Here is an 8002-nt window from a genome sequence, read left to right as displayed (position 1 = left end):
ATTGGTCTGCATGAAACTCCATGAACCAAATTCTACTATATGCCTAATAAGGATATGTATGCTCTTCTTTTTCATTTCATTTCCTCTTAATTTTGATGCTTGCTTGGGGAAAAGCAAGATTTAAGTTTGGTGTTGTGATGACAAGTCATCATACCTATTTTTCAAGCTAATTTCACTTGTTTTACTAGTCTTTATACACTTTCTTGCATCCTAAGTAAGTAATTTGGAATGAAAATGCACGACTTCTTTAAATCAAACAACCACCATTAAATTGATGCTAAATCAGGAGGTTTGAGCTAAAATTAATTGAATTTTAATGAATTATAAACCTTGTGAATTTGGAGATACTTTGATTGGTTATTTTGATTTCTTATAGGTGAAGAAAAGAAGAAAAGAAGAAAAACGTGGCTTAAGAAGTGTGGCCAAGGGAAGAAAATGGTGTGGTGAAAGAAGGAGAAGTGTGGCGCAACAATGAAGGAGGGAGCAACACTGCTCTCCACAGGAGCACACTGCCCTCCAAGAGAGCAGCATAATAAACCAAGCCTCCAAAACATCACTGCCCTGCCCTCCATAAGAGCAGAGCACAATTCTATGCCAAGGACCAAAGGAAGCAAAAATTCTGCCCTGCCCTCCTCAAGAGCAATATCGGGCTTCATCCAAGAAAAATTCAAAGGAAATTTCTCTCCTAGTGTCACCCATGGGTTTCGAACCCAAGGACAAGGGAGGGAGGAAGTAGCGCTCAAATACAAGGAAAACAAGCCAAGATTGGCTTGTTTTCAACCTCCAAGGATCGAACACAGCACCATGAAGAAGCAAAGGACTAGCGCCACTTTGGTGCCAAGAAAACCAAGGAAAAAGGGGCAGCATGTGCCTCCACCAAGTTTCGAACCAAGGACCACTTGGTCGCCATGCTGCACTGCCCACAAGGAGAGCAGAGCAGCGTTCCTTAGCATGGCACGAGCAGCACACAAGCACGCATGGGCAGGAGCAATTGACACGGCCAGGACGCACCATGACGCGCACAGGCAGCATATTTGACATCACTGCCCTGCTCTCCGCAAAGGCAGGGCAGCATCCTGATGCTCCCACACTCAGCACGCGCGCACAAGGCCTCACACAAGATTTCACTGCTCTGCTCTCCACAAGAGCAGAGCAGCCTCCTGGAGCCAATTTCCTCATGGGCTGAAAATTGGATTAAAAAATCCAATTTAATTTATTTCTTCACTAAATCAAAAGCCCATCCAAATTCCAAAATCCAAGAATAGAAAGTGTATAAATAGGAGCTAGTTTGATGTAATTAGGACCTTCTTTTTGACTTTTGAACTTTTACATTTTGGAGACTTCATTTTGAATTTTATTTTGAGAGTTTGGAAGTGAGATCTTAGAGAATTAGGAAGGAGAATATATCTCTCTTCTTCCTTGTTCTTGCTTGAGCATTTTTTTACTTTTCTTGCTTTGAATCTTGGGTAGAGAATTGAAGAAATTCTGTTTCAATCTCACCTTGAGATCTCTTGTTTACTTTTTCTGCATAATTGAAATTCACATACTGCTTCATCTTCTCTTTAATTCTGCAATTCACTTTTCTTCTTTACGCTGCAACTGTTCTTGTTGGATCAAGGAAGGGTTTGAGATCTAACAACTGTTCTTGTTAGATCAAGGAAGGGTTTGAGATCTAGACTTGTTATCTAGTATCTTCTACTCCTGAGATCTTGAACCCAATTTTTAATTGCTGTAACTTAGGCACTTGTTTTGCTGCAAATTAAGCACCAGTATTTCTCTGTTTACTCTTCAAGGCATTTTTACTTTTCTGTTAAGATCTAGTTCCATTGAATCAATCCTCTACTCTTCTACTTGTTGCAATTTATTTTTCCTTGATTAATTTCTGCAATCCCACATCCCTGACCCATTTAAGATTCAAGCAATTTAGATTTCTTGCATTTTAAGTTTCTGCAATTTACATTACTTGCACCTTAAGATTCAGCTCTTTTACTTTCTTGCTCTTTAATTTACTGCAATTTTCCCTTCCCCCTTTACATTTCAAGCAATTTAGCTTCTGTCAATCATAAATCACTCAACCAATACTTAATTCGCTTGACCAAGTCAACCACTAAACTAAAATTGCTCAATCCTTCAATCCCTGTGGGATCGACCTCACTCATGTGAGTTATTATTACTTGATGCGACCCGGTATACTTGCCGGTGAGTTTTGTGTTGGATCATTTTCCACACATCAGTTACAACTTGGCGTTCAACTCCAAGATAAGCCTCAGCTCGTGTAAAGATCAAACTCAGACCAAACATACACCAAGTGGGCCCCATAAGTGGATTTATGCATCAATTACTTACTTCTGTAAACCCTAGTAGCTAGTTTAGTATAAATAGAACTTTATACTAGTGTATTAAATGGGGCTTTTGACCATTCGCTCTTTTGATTACATTTACGGGCTGGCCATTCGGCCATGCCTGAACCTTCATCACTTATGTATTTTCAAATGTGGAGTTTCTACACACCATAGATTAAGGGTGTGGAGCTCTGCTGTACCTCAAGTTTTAATGCAATTACTACTTATTTTCTATTCAATTCATCTATTCCTGTTCTAAGATATTCGTTGCACTTCAACATGATATATGTGATGATCCGTGACATTCATCATCATTCTCACCTATGAACGCGTGACTGACAACCACTTCCATTCTACCTTAGACCGGGCGCATATCTCTTGGATTCCTTAATCAGAATCTTCGTGGTATAAGCTAGATTGATAGCGGCATTCATGAGAATCTGGAAAGTCTAAACCTTGTCTGTGGTATTTCGAGTAGGATTCCGAGATTGAATGACTGTGACGAGCTTCAAACTCATGATTGTTAGGCGTGATGACAAACGCAAAAAAAATCAAGGGATTATATTCCAACATGATCGAGAACCAACAGATGATTAGCCGTGCCGTAACAGAGCATTTGGACCTTTTTCACTGAGAGGATGGGATGTAGCCATTGATAACAGTGATGCCCTACATACAACTTGCCATGGAAAGGAATAAGAAGGATTGAAGGAAGGCAGTAGGAAAGCAGAGATCCAACAGGGACAAGCATCTCTATACACTTATCTGAAATTCCCACCATTGAATTACATGAGTAACTCTATCTTTATTTTCTGCTTTATTTATTATTCGAAAACTCCATAACATTTACTATCCGCCTAACTGAGATTTACAAGATGACCATAGCTTGCTTCATACCAACAATCTCCGTGGGATCGACCTTTACTCACGTAAGGTATCACTTGGACGACCCAGTGCACTTGCTGGTTAGTTGTGCGGAGTTGTGACTAAGTGTGATTCACATTTGAGAACTACCAAGTTTTTGGCTCCATTGTTGATTATCACAATTTCGTGCACCAAGTTTTTACCGCAGTTGTCGGGGATTGTTCGAGTTTGGACAACTGACGGTTCGTCTTGTTGCTCTGATTAGGTAATTTTCTTTTTAATTTTCTTTTCAAAAAGTTTTCAAAAAGATATTTTTCAAAATTTTTTCTTTGTTTTCAAAAAATTATTCAAAATTTTTAAGAATGAATTCTAGTGTTTCATAAAGTATGTTGATGCTTGGCTGGCTGTAAAGCCATGTCTAACTCAATTGGATTGAAGCTTCAAAACCATCAGCATAGAGGCAAGTTAATTGGAATATCAGTTGTTACATGCCTGATTTATATCTTCTAAAGCTGGCTGGCTATTAAGCCATGCCCAACCCTTGGATTGGAGCTTTAGGCTAATATTGAAAGATTCCTGGAATTCTTATTAAAAATTTTGGATTTCTTATTTTCTTTTTTTATATGTTTTTCAAAAAAATTAAAAGAAAATAAAAAAATCATAAAATCATAAAAAAAACCAAAAATATTTTGTATTTCTTGTTTGAGTCTTGAGTCAATTTTTAAGTTTGGTGTCAATTGCATGTTTTTAAAAATTTATGCATTATTTTTCGAAAATTCATGCATTCATGGTGTTCTTCATGATCTTCAAGTTGTTCTTGGTAAGTCTTTTTGTTTGATCTTGATGTTTTCTTATTTTGTGTCTTTTATTGTTTTTCATATGCATTTTTGCATTCATAGTGTCTATGCATGAAAGATTTCTAAGTTTGGTGTCTTGCATGTTTTCTTTGCATAAAAAATTTTTCAAAAATATGTTCTTGATGCTCATCATGATCTTCAAAGTGTTCTTGGTGTTCATCTTGATATTCATAGTGATTTTGCATGCATCATGTGTTTTGATCCAAAATTTTCATGTTTTGGGTCATGTTTGTGTTTTTTCTCTCTCCTCATTAAAAATTCAAAAATAAAAAATATCTTTTCCTTTTTTCTCTCAAAATTTCAAAAATTTGAGTTGACTTAGTCAAAAATTTTTAAAATTAGTTGTTTCTTACAAGTCAAGTCAAATTTTCAAATTTAAAAATCTTATCTTTTCAAAATCTTTTTCAAAAATCAAATATTTTTTATTTTTTTATTATTTTTGAAATTTTTAAAAAAAAAATTATTTTTTTAAAATCTTTTTCTTAATTTTATTTCAAAATTTTCGAAATTACACTAACAATTAATGTGATTGATTCAAAAATTTGAAGTTTGTTACTTTCTTGTTAAGAAAGGTTCAATCTTTAAATTCTAGAATCATATCTTTTAATTTCTTGTTAGTCAAGTAATTAATTTTAATTTTAAAAATGAAATCTATCTTATCTTGTCTTTTATATCATATCTTTTTCAAAAATTTGATTTTAAAATATCTTTTCTAACTTCTTATCTTCTTATCTTTTCAAATTTGATTATCAAGTCTTTTTCAACTAACTATTTGACTTTTTGTTTGTTTCTTATCTTTTTCAAAACCACCTAACAACTTTTCTCTCTCTTTAATTTTCGAAAATACTTCCCTCTTTTTCAAAAAAAAAATTCTTTTTTTAATTAATTAATTGTTTTAAATTTTAATTTTAATTTTAATTCTTCCTTTAATTTTCGAAAATCATTTAACTCCTTTTTAAAATCTAATTTCGAAAATTTCTCCCTCTCTCATCCTTTCCTATTTATTTACTCATTTACTAACACTTCTCTTCACCTCTCTTTATCTTAAATCACTACCCCTATCCTCACCCTTCTGTTTGGATTCTCCTTTCTTTATTCCCTTCTTTTTCTACTAATAATAAGGGACCTATTTACTGTGACATAGAGGATTCATCTCCTCTTCTTTTTCTGTTCTCTTCTCTTTCATATGAGCAAGAACAAGAAAAAAGGCATTCTTGTTGAAGCTGATCCAGAACCTGAAAGAACTCTGAAGAGAAAACTAAGAGAAGCTAAATTACAACAATCCAGAGACAACCTTGCTAAAATTTTCGAACAAGAAAAGGAGATGGCAGCCGAACCCAACAACAATAATACAAGAAGGATGCTTGGTGATTACGCTACCCCTACTTCCAAGTTTGATGGAAGAAGCATCTCAATTCCTACCATTGGAGCAAACAATTTTGAGCTGAAACCTCAACTAGTTGCTCTAATACAACAAAACTGCAAGTTTCATAGACTTCCATTAGAAGATCCCTATCAGTTTTTAACTGAGTTCTTGCAGATCTGTGAGACTGTAAAGACAAATGGAATAGATCCTGAAGTCTACAAGCTCATGCTTTTCCCTTTTTGCTGTAAGAGACAAAGCTAGAACATGGTTGGATTCACAGCCTAAGGATAGCCTGGACTCCTGGGATAAGTTGATCACGACCTTCTTGGCTAAATTCTTTCCTCTTCAAAAGCTGAGCAAGCTTAGATTAGATGTTCAGACATTCAAACAAAAAGATGGTGAATCCCTTTATGAAGCTTGGGAAAGATACAAGCAGATGACCAAAAGGTATCCTTCTGACATGCTTTCAGAATGGACCATTCGGATATATTCTATTATGGTCTGTCTGAGTTCTCTAAGATGTCACTAGACTATTCTGCAGGTGGATCCATTCACCTAAAGAAAACGCCTGCAGAAGCTCAAGAACTTATTGACATGGTTGCAAATAACCAGTTCATGTACACTTCTGAGAGGAATTTTGTGAATAATGGGATGCGTCAAAGGAAGGGAGTTCTTGAAATTGATGCTCTGAATGCCATATTGGCTCAGAACAAAATGTTGACTCAACAAGTCAACATGATTTCTCAAAGTCTGAATGGATGGCAAAATGCATCCAACAGTACTAAACAGGCATCTTCTGAAGAAGAAGCTTATGATCCTGAGAACCCTGCCATGGCAGAGGTAAATTACATGGATGAACCTTATGGAAACACCCATAATTCATCATGGAGAAATCATCTAAATTTCTCATAGAAGGATCAACAAAAGCCTCAACAAGGCTTTAATAATGGTGGAAGAAATAGGCTTAGCAATAGGAAGCCTTTCCCATCATCTTCTCAACAACAGACAGAGAATTCTGAGTAGAGCACCTCTAATTTAGCAAACTTAGTCTTTGATCTGTCTAAGACCACTTTAAGTTTCATGAATGAAATAAGGTCCTCCATTAGAAATTTGGAGGCACAAGTGGGCCAGCTGAGTAAGAAAATCACTGAAACTCCTCCTAGTACTCTCCCAAGCAATACTGAAGAAAATCCAAAAAGAGAGTGCAAGGCCATTGATATAATCAACATGGCCGAACCTAGAGAGGAAGGAGAGGACGTGAATCGCAATGAGGAAGACCTCATGGGACGTCTCTCAAGCAAGAAAGAGTTCCCTATTGAGGACCTAAAGGAATCTGAGACTCATATAGAGACCATAGAGATTCCATTAAACCTCCTTCTGCTATTCATGAGCTCTGAAGACTATTCTTCCTCCGATGAGGATGAAGATATAACTGGAGAGCAAGTTGCTCAATACCTAGGAGCTATCATGAAGATAAATACCAAATTGTTTGGTAATGATACTTGGGAAGGTGAACCTCCCTTGCTCATTAGTGAACTAGATACATGGATTCAGCAAACTTTACCTCAAAAGAGATAAGATCCTGGCAAATTCTTAATACCCTGTACCATAGGCACCATGACTTTTGAGAAGGCTCTATGTGACCTAGGGTCAGGCATAAATCTTGCCACTCTATGTAATGGAGAAGCTGGGGATCATTGAGGTACAGCCTGCCTTATTCTCATTACAATTTGTAGACAAGTCAGTAAGACAAGCTTATGGATTAGTAGAGGACGTGTTGGTAAAGGTTAAAGGCCTTTACATTCCTACTGATTTCATAATCTTAGACACTAAGAAGGAGGAAGATGAATGCATCATCCTTGGAAGACCTTTCCTAGCCACAGCAGAAGCTGTGATAGATGTTAACAGAGGATAATTAGTCCTTCAATTGAATGGGGATTACCTTGTGTTTAAGGCACACAGCTATCCTTCTGTAACAAGGGAGAGTAAGCATACAGAGCTTCTCTCAGTACAGAGTCAAACAGAGCCCCCAAAGTCAAACTCTAAGTTTGGTGTTGGGAGGCCACAACCAAACTCTAAGTTTGGTGTTGGTACTATACAACATTGACCTGATCACCCGAGAGGCTCCATGAGAGCCCACTGTCAAGCTATTGACATTAAAGAAGTGCTTATTGGGAGAGAACCCAATTTTTATTTATCTAATTTTATTTTATTTTCATTGCTCTTTTATGTTTTATTAGGTTCATGATCATGTGGAGTCACGAAAAAAATATTAAAATTAAAAACAAAATAAAAAACAGCAGAAGAAAAATCACATCGTGGAGGAAGGACTTACTGGCGTTTAAACGCCAGTAAGGAGCATCTGGCTGGCGTTCAATGATAGCAACGAATTTAAGAAATTGCACGATCGGCAAAAATTCCTTCCGGCAAGTGCACCGGTTATCGTCAAGTAAAACTCACAATAGAGTGAGGTCGAATCCCACAAGGATTGGTTGAGTGAGCAATTCGGATTAGAAGTGTGTTCTAGTTGAGCGGAATCAAGATTTAGATGAGAATTGCGGAATGTAAAATTG

This window comes from Arachis duranensis, chromosome 4, assembly GCF_000817695.3.
Source record: "Arachis duranensis cultivar V14167 chromosome 4, aradu.V14167.gnm2.J7QH, whole genome shotgun sequence".
NCBI classification, from domain to species: domain Eukaryota; kingdom Viridiplantae; phylum Streptophyta; class Magnoliopsida; order Fabales; family Fabaceae; genus Arachis; species Arachis duranensis.
The sequence above is the reverse complement of the archived record's forward strand: the minus strand, read 5'-3'. Positions refer to the sequence as shown.